General features: G+C 43.9%; 1 pseudogene across 1 annotated transcript; it reads right to left on the bottom strand.

The window, feature by feature from the left end:
- Positions 1-320: 320 nt before the first annotated feature.
- On the bottom strand, positions 321-7,191 carry LOC309958891 (large ribosomal subunit protein uL11-like; annotated as a pseudogene). The gene is made up of 2 exons: positions 7,183-7,191; positions 321-838 (listed from the first exon to the last, which is right to left on the bottom strand). The product of its transcript is annotated as a large ribosomal subunit protein uL11-like (transcript).
- Between the last annotated feature and the right edge of the window lie 8,641 nt (positions 7,192-15,832).

Here is a 15,832-nt window from a genome sequence, read left to right as displayed (position 1 = left end):
GTGTTGAGTCTTCGTTTCTGTGCGAGGGCTTTCTCTAGTTGTGGCAAGCGGGGGCCACTCTTCATCGCAGTGCGCGGGCCTCTCACCGTCGTGGCCTCTCTTGCTGCGGAGCACAGGCTCCAGATGCACAGGCTCAGTAGTTGTGGCTCATGGGCCCAGTTGCTCTGTGGCATGTGGGATCTTCCCGGACCAGGGCTCGAACCCGTGTCTGCTGCATTGGCAGGCAGACTCTCAACCACTGCGCCACCAGGGAAGCCCTAAATTTTTTTTTTAAATGGTTATCAAATATCCCATTATTAAATTATTTCTCCTTGCAGTTCTTAACTAGCTGGGCATTCCACCACATCACTGTTGATGTCATCTATGATGTCGTGAAGGTGGCAGCCATCATCATTGCAGCCCACAGACTGGGCAGTCCCCAGGATATCTTTAATGGTTCCAGAGAGTTCTCTAGCTAAAGATTGATGATGCATCTATCAGGCAATGTTGATAATCAAAAGTGATGTTTCCACTGTGCTTAATGTTTTTCTGCTTTTTTCTATCTCTTGGTGGTTCCCTTAGGGCTTTGATGATCAGGGCAGATGCAGAAGGTACCACATCCATCTAGGTCTGTCTGTTCTGAATGGTGTTTCACTGTACTCCTCAGACCCTTCCAATCACCAGTTGCCTTGGCGATGTCCTCACCAACCATTTTTTTCAGATAGACCCAGGGGCAGATCTCGGGGGCCAGGGCAGATGTGGCACAAACTTCCCCACTGACACACCTCGGGTATACAACTTTGGTATCGTTGAGGTCCAACTTAGGCGGCAGGGTGGAGGCAGCTGGGGTCAGATGAACCTGGATTCGGGAGGACTGAATAAGTTGCACTTTGGTCCCCTCTGAGCCGAAGGTCTCCGTCTTTCTGATAACTCAAATCCTAGGTATTTTGCACTTGGTTGAGAGATTTGCAATTTTCCCTTGGAGGCTTTATATCCCCGGTCTGCCAGCAACTTTAAAGTGAGGATTGTATTTTGGTCTGAGGCTCCCTTATTTTTATTAGTAATTAGTATATCACAGTAAGACTCCCTCATTTAATGGGAGATAACTTAAGTCCTTGGATAAGACTTCCCTGAAGATGGTGGAGGCATTCTTAAATCCCGTGGGAGTACCATCCAACAATACAGTTGTTATATATTATCTCTGGATTGTCCCATTCAAAGGCAAACAGTTTCTGGGACTCAGGACTTAGGGATATGCAGTAAGAGGCAGCTTTTAAGTCCAGAACTGTAAACCAGCAAAAGTCTCCAAATAAAGTTGTACCCAAAGTGTAAGGATTTGGTACTACCAGATGTACATATCTACAACTTGGTTAGTGACTCGCAAATCCCGTACAAAACAATAATTCCCAGTACCAGTTTTTTTGTATCTGACAAGGTCAGTTTAATTGGCGCTTAAGAAAGGTGGTTATCAGAGACTTTCTATCTTCCCTCACATGCCTCTTTAAAGGGTATTGCTTTACATTTGGAGTCTTGGCATCTAGACAGAATTTTACCACTACTGGGTCAGCCCTCTTAGCACTTCCTGCCTCCCATCAGCCCAAACATCCACTCTTAACCTTTTGTAGAATTTGTTCAGGACCTTCTGGTTGAGGCTTGTCTCCTGCACAGTTTGCAGGGCGTACGCTTGATCTGGGAGTTCTCTAAGGCCTACTTTTTCTGGTGAGAAAATCATTTAATTCTGTTTGTAGATCTCCCAACAAGGGAACAGGGCATTCAGGCATATACAGAGAGCTGTGTTTTGTTTTTTAAATTTTATTTTTTATACAGCAGGTTCTTATTAGTTATCTATTTTACACATATTATTGTATACATGTCAATCCCAATCTCCCAATTCATCCCCCCCACACACACTTTCACCCCTTGGTGTCCATACGTTTGTTCTCCACATCTGTGTCTCTATTTCTGCCCTGCAAACCAGTTCATCTGTACCATTTTCATAGGTTCCACATGTATGTGTTAATATGTGATATTTTTCTCTTTCTGACTTACTTCACTCTGTATGACAGTCTCTAGATCCATCCACGTCTCTGCAAATGACCCAATTTCGTTCCTTTTTGTGGCTGAGTAATATCCATTGTATATATGTACCACATCTTCTTTATCCATTCGTCTGTTGATGGGTATTTAGGTTTCTTCCATGACCTGGCTATTGTAAATAGTGCTGCAATGAACATTGGAGTGCATATGTCTTTTTGAATGATGGTTTTCTCTGGGTATATGCCCAGTAGTGGGATTGCTGGGTCATATGGTAATTCTATTTTTAGATTTTTGAGGAACTTCCATACTGTTCTCCATAATGGCTGTATCAATTTACATTCCCACCAACAGTGCAGGAGGGTTCCCTTTTCTCCACACCCTCTCCAGCATTTGTTGTTTGTAGATTTTCTGATGATGTCCATTGTACCTGGTGTGCGGTGACACCTCATTGTAGTTTTGATTTGCATTTCTCTAGTAATTAGTGATGTTGAACAGCTTTTCATGTGCTTCTTGGCCATCTGTATGTCTTCTTTGGAGAAATGTCTCTTTAGGTCTTCTGCCCATCTTTTGATTTTTTTTTTTTTTTTGGCAGTACACGGGCCTCTCACTGCTGTGGCCTCTCCCGTTGTGGAGCACAGGCTCCGGACGCGCAGGCTCAGCAGCCATGGTTCACAGGCGGGCCCAGCAGCTCCGCGGCATGTGGGATCTTCCCGGACCAGGGCACGATCCCGTGTCCCCTGCATCAACAGGCAGACTCTCAACCACTGTGCCACCAGGGAAGCCCAATCATATGGTTTTTATTCTTGTTTGTTAATATGGTGTATCACATTGATTGGTTTGCATATATTGAAGAATCCTTGCATCTCTGGGATAAACCCCACTTGATCATGGGTGTATGATCCTTTTAATGTGTTGTTGGATTCTGTTTGCTAGTATTTTGAGGATTTTTGCATCTATATTCATCAGAAATATTGGTCTGTAATTTTCTTTTTTTGTAGTATCTTTGTCTGGTTTTGATATCAGGGTGATGGTGGCCTCGTAGAATGAGTTTGGGAGTGTTCCTCCCTCTGCTATATTTTGGAAGAGTTTGAGAACGATAGGTGTTAGCTCTTCTCTAAATGTTTGATAGAATTCACCTGTGAAGCCATCTGGTCCTAGACTTTTGTTTGTTGGAAGATTTTTAATCAGTTTCAATTTCATTTCTTGTGATTGGTCTGTTCATATTTTCTGTTTCTTCCAGGTTCAGTCTTGGAAGGTTATACCTTTCTAAGAATTTGTCCATTTCTTCCAGGTTGACCATTTGATTGGCATAGGGTTGCTTGTAGTAGTCTCTTAGGATGGTTGGTATTTCTGCAATGTCCATTGTAACTTCTCTTTTTTCACTTCTGATTTTATTGATTTGAGTCCTCTCCCTGTTTTCCTTCATGAGTCTGGCTAAAGGTTTATCAATTTTGTTTATCTTCTCAAAGAACCAGCTTTTAGTTTTATTGATCTTTGTTATTCTTTTCTTTGTTTCTATTTCATTTATTTCTGCTCTGATCTTTATGATTTCTTTCCTTCTACTAACTTTGGGTTTTGTTTGTTCTTCTTTCTGTAGTTCCTTTAAGTGTAAGTTTAGATTGTTGATTTGAGATTTTTGTTTCTTGAGCTAGGATTGTATTGCTATAAACTTCCCTCTTAGAACAGCTTTTGATGCATCCCATAGGTTTTGACATGTTGATTTTTTTTTTCTTTAAGTAACCTGTGCCTTCCAAGTCTCAGCTAGAGACGTGTAACCACCTTGGGTGGTAAGGAGTAAAAGCACCCATAGCCCATACGGGGATCGAACCCATTACCTTGGCGTTATTAGCACCATGCTCTAACCAACTGACCCAACCAGTCACAACTCCCATAGGTTTTGGATCATCGTGTTTTCATTGTAATTTGTCTCTAGCTATTTTTTGATTTCCTCTTTGATTTCTCCAGTGATCTCTTGGTTATTTAGTAACGTATTGTTTAGCCTCCATGTGTCTGTGTTTTTCGTTTTTTCCCCTGTAACTGATTTCTAATCTCATAGCATTGTGGTCAGAAAAGTTGCTTGATATGATTTCAATTTTCTTAAATTTACCGAGGCTTGATTTGTGACCCAAGATGCCATCTATGCTGGAGAATGTTCCACGTGCACTTGAGAAGAAAGTGTAATCTGCTGTTATTGGATGGAATGACCTATAAATATTAATTAATTCTATCTGGTCTATTGTGTCATTTAAAGCTTTTGTTTCCTTATTAATTTTCTATCTGGATGATCTGTCCATTGGTGTGAGGTATTAAAGTCCCCCACTATTATTGTGTTACTGTTGATTTCCTCTTTATTAGCAGCTATTAGCAGTTGCTTTATGTACTTAGGTGCCCCTATGTTGGGTGCATATATATCTATAATTGTTATATCTTCTTCTTGGATTGATCCCTTGATCATTATGTAGTGTCCTTCCTGTCTCTTGTAATATTCTTTATTTTAATATTCTTATTTTATCTGATATGAGTATTGCTACTCCAGTTTTTTTTTTTTTTTGTGGTACATGGGCCTCTCACTGCTGTGGCCTCTCCCACCGCGGAGCACAGGCTCCGGACACGCAGGCCCAGCAGCCATGGCTCACGGGCCCAGCCGCTCCATGGCATGCGGGATCCTCCTGAACCGGGGCACGAACCCATGTGCCCCTGCATCGGCAGGAGGACTCCCAACCACTGTGCCACCAGGGAAGCCCTCCAGCTTTCTTTTGATTTCCCTTTGCATGGAATATCTTTTTCCATCCCCTCACTTTCAGTCTGAATATGTCCCTAGGTCTGAAGTGAGTCTCTTATAGACAGCATATATATTGGTCTTGTTTTGTATCCATTCAGTGAGCCTGTCTTTTGGTTGGAGCGTTTAATCCATTCACATTTAAGGTAATTATTAACATGTATGTTCCTATTACCATTTTCTTAATTGTTATGGGTTTGTTTTTGTAGATCCTTTTCTTCTTGTGTTTCCCACTTAGAGAAGTTCCTTTAGCATTTGTTGTAGAGCTGGTTTGGTGGTGCTGAATTCTCTTAGCTTTTCCTTGTCTGTAAAGCTTTTGATTTCTCCATCAAATCTGAATGAGATCTTTACCTGGTAGAGCAATCTTGGTTGTAGAGCAATCTTGGTTGTAGGTTCTTCCCTTTCATCACTTGAAATATATCATGCCACTCCCTTCTGGCTTGTGGAGTTTCTGCAGAGAAATCAACTGTTAACCTTATGGGAGTTCCCTTGTATGTTGTCATTTTTCCCTTATTGCTTTCAATAATTTTTCTGTCTTTAATTTTTGTCACTGATTACTATGTGTCTCAGCATGTTTCTCCTTGGGTTTATTCTGCCTGGGACTCTCTGTGCTTCCTGGACTTGGGTGGCCATTTTCTTTCCCATGTTAGGGAAGTTTTCGACTGTAATCTCTTCAAATACTTTCTCGGATCCTTTCTCTCTCTCTTCTCTTTCTGGGACCCCTATAATGCGAATGTTGTTACAGTTAATGTTTTCCCAGAGGTCTCTCAGACTGTCTTCAATTCTTTTCTCTTTAATCTGTTCCATAGCTGTGAAATCCAGCATTCTGTCTTCTAGGTCACTTATCTGTTCTTCTGCCTCAGTTATTCTGCTATTGATTCCTTCCAGTGTACTTTTCATTTCAGTTATTGTATTGTTCATCTCTGTTTGTTCTTTAATTCTTTAATTCTTCTAGGTATCTGTTCGTTAATTCTTCTAGGTCTTTGTTAAACATTGCTTGCATCTTCCCTATCGCCTGTTGCTTTTGCCCAGCCTTTATGGTTGGGGCCTCACACCAATCAGCAGTCTTATCAGAGACTCGAGGTCTGTGAGATGCTGTAATGCTGGCTGCACCTGGAAAACCTGGGCGTTCACGGGACATGAAGGAAAGCACCAGGACTTGCCATTCTGTGGCTACGAGCACCCTCTGTTCCTTTGTAGGCAGCACCCAGTCACACGGGCCACTTGCCCTGCCAACCACACCCCACATAGTGCCTCTTCTGAGGGGTTAGCTGCCCCCACCCGAGAATGGATGTTTGGGGAGAGAGAGGACGAAAACAAGGAACCCCTAAGTCAAAGTCTTAGTCAATATTCCAGGTTTCAAACCCAAGAGCTGAGAACAGTCTATGGACTGCAAATCTCTAGAAAATGGCCTTCCCTCAGGCACTCATAAAAGCCCACGCACCACAAGGAAGAGTAGCCCCACTCGCCACAACTAGAGAAAAGCCCATGCGCAGCAACCAACACCCAATGTAGCCAAAAAAAAAAAAAAAATATATATATATATATATATATATATACCATTCACTTAAAAATCAAAAAAAAGAATTCCCTGGAGAATAAACAAAGGAGAATGGAGAGTATCAAAGATGACCAGCTTGGACGTGAAGTTTCCCTTAGGGAACACTGAAAAGGTTTCCATTAAAGGTGGTTGCCAAGCACTGTAGCCTAAACGTCACGTGTGCTGCCTGTCTGCCAAGAAATCTGTCCTGGCAGTTCTGAGACTGCAGCCACGGTGGTCAGAGGCTCCTAAGAGTTTGCCCTCGAGTGCTGAGGACAGGCGTGCCTATTGCAGAGGGGCCTGGGAGAGGCCAGGGTCTGTCTCACGCACCCCCTGGATAAACTTACCTTATGGGGAGGCAGGTGGAGGAAATGACAGGATCACCTTGAAGAAACCAAAGTGAGGAGGCTGTCTGAGACTCAGAGCTGAATTTGAGAGATGAATTCAGGAGTATACAGGTTGAAACACCCAAACCCTGACTTCTTTGTGGGCATGTTGGGATTTAATTTCTAGGTAGATGATCGAAACATTTTACCTCCCCAGCAGAAATCAAAGAGAAGCTCAGCTCAGCTATTGGGAAATTTCCAGGTAGAATACTTTCTGCCCAAGACCTCCATATAGCATGTGGCCTTTAGCATCACTACCAATGATTGTTCCTCCAAAAAACTTTCATACACACACACACACACACACACACACACACTGAAAAGTATTTCAATGCTAACTCCCTGCTAGTTTGGCTCATGCAAAAGAGGGTTAAAACTCTCAGTGAGGAAAACCCAAAATGTCCAATTGTATGAAATTCCTTTAACCCAGACACGGGCTACGTTCTGGGGTGGAAACTTACCTGCTTCATGCTCCCTCATTTCCCCTTTACCCTCTCACCCCAACAAGGTAATCTGGGCTGGTTTCATTAAGAATACCCACCTTTATCAATACCACCAGGTAATTATATTAGGCACAGGTGAAAGCTCCCGACAGCTCTGTAAGGCAAGCTCTCTAGTCAGGGAGTGATGGCTTTTACCTCCTGGGTCAGAGGACCGTATACTCCCCCATTAATCCTGGTTCCAGAAAGTTTTCCTATACTCATCCAAGGACCAACTCCTATCAGCCAATCCTAACAAAGGAAACAGTCAGACATAGGCAAACAAAAAGGCATGGGGCTCTAACACAGGGTTGGGATTCTAACCTGATTGATCCTTTGGTACCTCAGTGGCTGCAACCTTTTAGAGTGTCTCTCTTAACGTGGGACTCTAACCCACAATCCTGATGAGTTTATTCAACAATATAGGCACTGGTGCATTTTAACAAGGTTCCTCACCCCCAAAGACATCTGATTTAGGAGCTGTTTCTTCTCTCAAGAGTGAAAGGAGCACTGAGGGGCCTGGAGGGCCACAGCGGAGAAGCAGGAACTCAAGAGCTGACCCTCTAGATGAATTTGGTCTGGGTGGCCACTCAGGGTCTGTGGTGAGGGCCACACTCCGCCAGGGGCTACAGTGCCTCGGGCAGGCTGTCACAAGACTGAGTCCCTTCATGGAGTCCAAAATTTTTACTGAGCAAGGGCTCGCTACCCAACGTGCATAAGAGCCAACACTATGGGTCTGGCTTTTGAGAAAAGGAAGAACTTTATTATGAGGTTGGCTGCCAAGGAGACAGATTTGAGGGCCTTGCCTTGGTTGACCTCCGGATGAGGAGGAACCTTGGATAGAGAGGGATGACGATAAGCAGCGGGTGGATGAACACCCACAGTGTTCACGGGTCAGCTCTACACCAGTAAAAGGACATTGTCGTACTGGATAAAAAAGCAAAACCCAATATTTTCTTTCTATAAGAAACCCACTTTAGAGTGTAATTTGGGGCAGCCAGAATGGAGAACAGTATGGAGGTTCCCTAAAAAACTAAAAATAGAGCTACCATATGATCCAGCAATCTCACTTCAGGGCATATAACTGGAAAAGACGAAAACTCTAATTTCATCTTTCTTTCTAATAATCAAAAAGATACATGTGCCCCAATGTTCATAGCAGCACTATTCACAACAAGCAAGTCATGGAAGCTATCTACGTGTCCATCGACAGAGGAATGGATAAAGAAGATGTGGCATAGCCTCCTGTTGTTTCCCAGAACCTGTCTGGATTCCCACTTTCCAACAGTCCTGCATTGTGGCAGAGACTGGAGCTAAGAGCAGAGAGAATTGTTGGAACAAGCTTCATCTCTCCTGGATGCCAATGAACAACCTCACAGCCTTCTCCTTTGGGCTCTGACCTAAGACTCTCCCAGCCTGTTTGCAAGAGGCTAAGGGCCTCTCAACTTCCAACATGTCCCTGACCCATCTGAAATGGGCAACACCTGGAGAACTTAACTTTCTAAAAACACACTAGCCTGGAAGGAAGTGCTCAGCCTCTTCTTTTGGGGAGGGACGTTTAGGTGACTATTCTTGAGAGAGCAGAACAGCAAGCTTTGTCCTCAGCACCTTAGCCCTGTGGGGCCCTGCGTTGCTCTAGTTCCTGCCTTTGCTGCCAGGAGATGCGTCAGCTTGATCATACCAATATGGTAATTGAGAAGATGAGAAGTGATGAACCTGCTGCAGGTTTGCTGGTTGGTATTAGAGCTGATTGAACCCCAGGCCCCCTGTGTCCCACTTCTGCAGATCCCACTGTTAGCAGGAGATGATCAGAATATACAAGTCTCACCATTTAGACGCACTGTGACCCAGACCCTTTGCTCTCTTCAGCCCCACCTCTCCCTGTGACCCCATGGTCTGTACTCTAGTGAAAATTAATCTTTTCTTCATTAAAGTATAATTGATTTACATTATTGTGTTAGTTTCAGGTACAGAGCAAAGTGATTTGTTTCAACACATATATTCTTATTTTTCAATTCTTTTCTTATAATTCGTTTATTGTAAGATATTGAATATAGTTCCCTGTGCTGTAACAGTAAATCCTTGTTGTTTATTTTATACATGGGAGTGTGTATCTGTTAATCTCATACTCCTAATTTATCCCTTCCCCCGCTTCAGTAACCATAATTTGTTCTCTATGTCTGTGAGACTCTTTCTCTTTTGTAAATTAGTTCATTTGTGCTATTTTTTGGATTCCACATGTGATATCATGTAAAAAAAAAAGATGTGGCATATATATATATGTGTATATATATCTATATATATAAATACATAAAATGGAATATTACTCCGCCAGAGAAAAGAATGAACTAATGACATTGGCAGCAACAAGACCTACAGATCATACTAAGGGATGTAAGTCACACAGAGAAAGACAATATCATGTATCACTTGTATGTGAAATCTAATAATTATACAAATGAACTTATTTACAAAAAAGGAACAGATTCACAGACATAAACCAACTTATGGTTACCAAAGAGGAAGGGGGGGATCAATTAGGAGTATGGGATTAACAGCTACACACTACTATATATAAAATATATTAACAACAAGGACCTACTTTATAGCACAGGGAACTACATTCAATATCTTGTAATAACTTATAACGGAAAGGAATCTGAATTTTATATATAAATGTACATATATATATATCTCTGAATCACATCTCTTTCTACCTGAAACTAACACAACATTGTAAATCATCTATACTTCCATAATAAAGAAAAAAGAAACCCACTTTAAATATAAAGACATAGGTAGGAAAATAGTAAAAGGATGGAAAAACATATTTCATGGAACTGTAATAAAAGAAAAAACCCAAAAAACAGCTAGAGTGCTGTATTAATCTCAGACAGAGCAGACATCAGAACAAGGAATATTTCTAGGGATAGTGGAGAATATTACATAATGACAAAGAAGTCAATTATCCAAGAATACAACTATCCTAAATGTATGTGCACCTCAGAAGAGAGCTTCTAAATACATGAAACAAAACTGAGAACTGAAAGAAGAGCTAGACAAATCTCTGGTGACGCACCTCTCTCTGGAACAGATGGTACAAGTACAGAGAAAGTAAGAATATAAAAGACCTGAACAGAAGTACAAACCAACTTGACCTAATTGATATTTAGAGAATACTCTTAACAAAAATACACATTCTTCCCTAGGACACATAGAACATTCACCAAGATGTACCATATTCTTTTCTATATGAAAAACCATTAAAAATTTAAAAAGCCAGAAAAGTTTAAACATCTAAATCATACAAAGTATTTCTGGTACCATAACAGAATTAAACTTGAAATCATTAACAGGACAATAACTGAGAAATGCAAATATATGGAAATTGAACAACACTCTTATAAACCCACGAGTCAAAGAAGAAATCCCAAGGGAAACTAGACAATGTTTTTAATTGAATGAAAAAATAATCAATGATCTGAGTTGTACCTTAAGAAACCAGAAAAAGAACAAATTAAACCCATAGCAACTGTAAGGAAGGAAAGAGGATAACAGCAGAAATGAATGAAATCCAGAAAATGTCAGAGAATAATCAGTAAAGCCAAAAGCCCTTTCATTGAAAAAAAATCAATAAAATATTCAAGAAAAACAAAACAAGAAAGATACAAGTTAAAAATGTCTGGAATCAAAGAAGGGACAACATCCCCATCATCACCAGCCACTAAAAGGATAATAAGGGAATACTATAAAATGCTCTAGGTAAAAGGATAACAAGGGAATACTGTAAAACGCTCTAAGTACATCACTTCAACAAGTTAGATAAAATGGACAAATCTCTGGAGAGACGCAAGAAGATGCTTCTAGCATCACTGAGCTGGCCTGTTGGTCCTTGGGTGAGGATGAGAAACATGGGAGGCACCAGCTAAGGTACCTCTGCTGTACCCAGCCTAGAGCAGAATCCCCAGTCGCCACGTAGATGCATGAGTGAACCCGACAGAGTCCAACAAGATCAGCCGCCCAAGGTGTAGATGAGAGAGAAATAAATGTTTATTATTATTGTAGATTTGTGGGGTTTTATTTGTTTGAATGCTATAGAAGGGAAGCTAACTGGTAATGTACTGATCTGGAATAAATGCCAAGCCTGGGGAGGGTTGGGTTTTGCCAGGCAGAGGCAGGGAAGAAAAAAGAAAGGGCATTTAGAAAGAAATGAACAGCAAAGGCCATTAGCAGAGCAGCTAGTCGGCCACTAGCAGTTATAGAACCCAGGCAGAGAGCAGTAGTGCCAGGAATCCCTTCCCAGCAGCACGCTATAGCCCTGTTGCCCCACAGTGCTTACTGCAAGATAGTCATACATACAGAGGGATCTATTCTCCCCGTGGATGCAAGTCCCCCCCATAAACCCTTCTCCCAACCACAGCCCCTTTCCCAGCAAAGCCACTGGTACGAATCATGTATATGCTCCACCCTTCCTGACCTCTGTCCACACAGCTATATGCTCATCCACGGATCCATTCATCCATCCACTCAGCCATACTGTGTGGTTTTAAAAAGCAGTAGTAAATGCTATTTACTGCACTGTGGGGCTTCGGGTTAAGCACTTAATTACACATCTTAGAAGTCTTTCCATGTCGATAGAGATTTACCTCAGTTGTTAAATTGCTACACTGTATTGATGAGATAAACGTACCATGATTGTTTTCACCATTCCTCTACTGAATGGACACTTGAGTTACCTGATTTTTCTCCACTGTAAGCAATGCTGCAGTGCACATCCGAGCACCTAGATGATTGTGCATGTGTGACATCATCTGAGCGGGATCCATTCCGGAGTTTTGGGTCCAAGGGTGGGTCCGGTAAAATGTGAGGCACTGTTAAACTGCCCTCCAACAAAGGCTGTGTGGGGCTCCCCTGGTGGCGCCGAGGTTAAGAATCCATCTTAGGGCTTCCCTGGTGGTGCTGTGGTTGAGAGTCCGCCTGCCGATGCAGGGGACACGGGTTCATGCCCCGGTCCGGGATGATCCCACATGCCGCGGAGCGGCTGGGCCCGTGAGCCATGGCCGCTGAGCTTGCGCGTCCCGAGCCTGTGCTCCGCAAAGGGAGCGGCCACAACAGTGAGAGGCCCGCGTACCGCAGGAAAAAAAAAACAAAAAACAAAAAACAAAACAAAACAAAAAAATCCACCAGGGAGAACAGGTTTTAGTGAGGGTCCTCCCTTGAACCATAATTTTACATCTCTTCCACAAATTCTTACTTTGCAAAATAATTTAGAAAATCAAGTGGAGGTCAGACGTACCTGCTACTCTTGATCTGAGGAAAGTTGATAACCGCAGTGCACGGCAGAGAGCTGACGGTAGCACAGCCAGGAGTCCTTCCACGAAGAAAAACAAGCACTTAGTGAAGCTGGGCTCTGCAGCTGGCTGACTGGGTTTCCTCCACTGCAGTGCTCAAGACAGTTACTTCTTGGCCAGCAAAACCCCAGAAGAGGCTGCAACAACTACCTTCACCAAACGCCTGCCGCTTCTTCCCAGCCTTTATGGTTGGGGCCGCACACCAATCAGCAGTCTTATCAGAGGCTCAGGTCTGCGTGATGCTGCAATGTTGGCTGCACCTGGAAAACCTGGGCGTTCACGGGACATGAAGGAAAGCACCAGGACTTGCCAATCTGTGGCTACGAGCACCCTTTATTCCTATATAGGCAGCACCTGGGCACACGGGCCGCTTGCGCCGCCAACTACTCCCCACCTTAGTGCCTGTTCAGAGGGGTTAGTTGGCCCCCCTGAGAATGGATGTCTGGGGAGAGAGAGCACGAAAACAAGCAAACCCTGAGTCAAAGTCTTAGTCAATATCCCAGGTTTCAAACCCAAGAGCTGAGAACAGTCTATGGAGTGCAAATCTCTAGAAAATGGCCTTCCCTCAGTTGCCCATAAAAGCCTGCACACGGCGGAGCCAGCAGCGGCGGCGCCAGGTGTGGGATCTTAGCTGCCCGATGAGGGAACAAACCTGCAACCCCTGCATTGGAAGGCAAAGTCTTGGCCACTGGACCACAAGGGAAGTCCGATTTGGCCAATTTTGATAGCCCTCTGTTTCGTCGTGACTTGTTTCTGGGTATTTTACAGTATTTCATCCTACATTAGAAAATATATTTTTGATACAAAAAAAAAAAAGCCCGCACACCACAAGGAAGAGTAAACCCGCTCGCTGCAACTACAGAAGAGCAGCATACGGCAACTAAGACCCAACGCAGCCAAAAAACAAAAAAACCCATTCACTTAAAGACAAAAAAAAAAAAAAAATTCCCTGGAGAATCACAAAGGGGAATGGAGAGCCTCAAAGATGACCAGCTTGGATTTGAAGGTTCCCTTAGGGAACACTGAAAAGGTTTCCATTAAAGATGGTTGCCAAGCACTGTAGCCTAAACGTCACGCGTGCTGCCTGTCTGCCAAGAAATCTGTCGTCGCAGTTCGGAGACTGCAGCCACGGTGGTCAGAGGCTCCTACGAGTTTCCCCCCTAGAGCGGGGGGCAGGCGTGCCTATTGCAGAGGGGCCTGGGAGAGGCCAGGCTCTGTCTCACCCACCGCCTGGATAAATTTACCTCATGGCGAGGCAGGTGGAGGCAATGACAGGATCACCTTGAAGAAACCAAAGTGAGGAGGCTGTCTGAGACTCAGAGCTGAATTTGAGAGACGAATTCAGGAGTATACAGGTTGAAACACCCAAGCCCTGACTTCTTTGTGGGCATGTTGGGGTTTAACCTTCCAGGTAGATGATCGAAACATTTTACCTCCCCAGCAGAAATCAAAGAGAAGCTCAGCTCAGCGCCTGGGAAATTTCCAGGTAGAATACATTCCGCCCAAGACCTCCATATAGCATGTGGCCTTTAGCATCACCACCAATGCTTGTTCCTCCAGCAAACTTTCACACACACACACACACACACACACACTGAAAAGTATTTCAGTGCTAACTCCCTGCTAGTTTGGCTCATGCAAAAGAGGGTTAAAACTCTCAGTGAGGAAAACCGAAAACGTCCAACTATATGAAATTCTTTTAATCCAGACACGGGTGACGTTCTTCTGGGGTGGAGACTTACCTGCTTCATGCTCACTCATTTCCCCTTTACCCTCTCGCCCCAACAAGGTAATCTGGGCTGATTTAAGAATACACACCTTTATCAATAGCGCCAGGTAATTATATTAGGCACAGGTGAAAACCCCCAACAGCTCTGTAAGGCAAGCTCTCTAGTCAGGGAGCCATGGCTTTTACCTCCTGGGTCAGAGGACCGCCCCCCCACCATTAATCCTGGTCCAGAAAGTTTTGCTATAGTCATCCAGGAACCAACCCCTATTAGCCAATCCTAAGAAGGAAACAGTCAGACATAGGCAAACAAAAAGGCATGGGGCTCTAACCCAGGGACTGGGATTCTAACCTGATTGATCCTTTGGTACCTCAGTGGCTGCAACCTTTTAGAGTGTCTCTCTTAAGGTGGGACTCTAACCCACAATCCAGATGACATTATTCAACAATACAGGCACTGGTGCATTTTAACAAGCTTACTCACCCCCAAAGACATCTGATTTAGGAGCTGTTTCTTCTCACAAAAGTGAAAGGAGCACTGAGGGGCCTGGAGGGCCACAGCGGGGAAGCAGGAACTCAACAGCTGACCCTCTAGATGAATTTGGTCTGGGTGGCCACTCAGGGTCTGTGGTGAGGGCCACACTCCGCCAGGGGCTACAGTGCCTCGGGCAGGCTGTCACAAGACTGAGTCCCTTCATGGAGTCCAAAATTGTTACTGAGCAAGGGCTCGCTACCCAACGTGCATAAGAACCAACACTATAGGTCTGGCTTTTGAGAAAAGGAAGAGCTTTATTGTGAGGTTGGCAGCCAAGGAGACAGATTTGAGGGCCTTGCCTTGGTTGACCCCACAGATGAGGAGGAACCTTGGATACAGAGGGATGACGATAAGCAATAGGTGGATGAACACCCACAGTGTTCAAGGGTCAGCTCTACACCAGTTAAAGGACATTGTCATACTGGATAAAAAAGCAAAACCGAGGGCTTCCCTGGTGGTGCAGTGGTTGAGAGTCCGCCTGCCGATGCGGGGGACACGGGTTCGTGCCCTGGTCTGGGAAGATCCCACATGCTGCGGAGCGGCTGGGCCCATGAGCCATGGCCACTGAGCCTGCGCGTCCGGAGCCTGTGCTCCGCAGCGGGAGAGGCCACAGCGGTGAGAGGCCCGCGTACCGCAAAAAAATAAAAGCAAAACCGAATATTTTCTTTGTACAAGGAACCCACTTTAGAATGTAATTTGGTGCAGCCACTATGGAGGTTCCCTAAAAAACTAAAAACAGAGCTACCATATGATCCAGCAATCCCACTCCAGGGGGATATAACTGGAAAAACTCTAATTTCATCTTTACTTTCTAATAATCAAAAAGATACATGTGCCCCAATGTTCATAGCAGCACTATTCACAACAAGCAAGTCATGGAAGCTATCTACGTGTCCATCGACAGAGGAATGGATACAGAAGATGCGGCATAGCCTCCTGTTGTTTCCCAGAACCTGTCAGGATTCCCACTTTCCAACAGTCCTGCGTTCTGGCAGAGCCTGGAGCTAAGAGCAGAGAGAA

Source organism: Leucopleurus acutus (genome assembly GCF_964270905.1).
Source record: "Leucopleurus acutus genome assembly, chromosome: 3".
Classification (NCBI taxonomy): Eukaryota; Metazoa; Chordata; class Mammalia; order Artiodactyla; family Delphinidae; genus Leucopleurus; species Leucopleurus acutus.
This window is presented reverse-complemented; position numbering and strand designations above follow the sequence as displayed.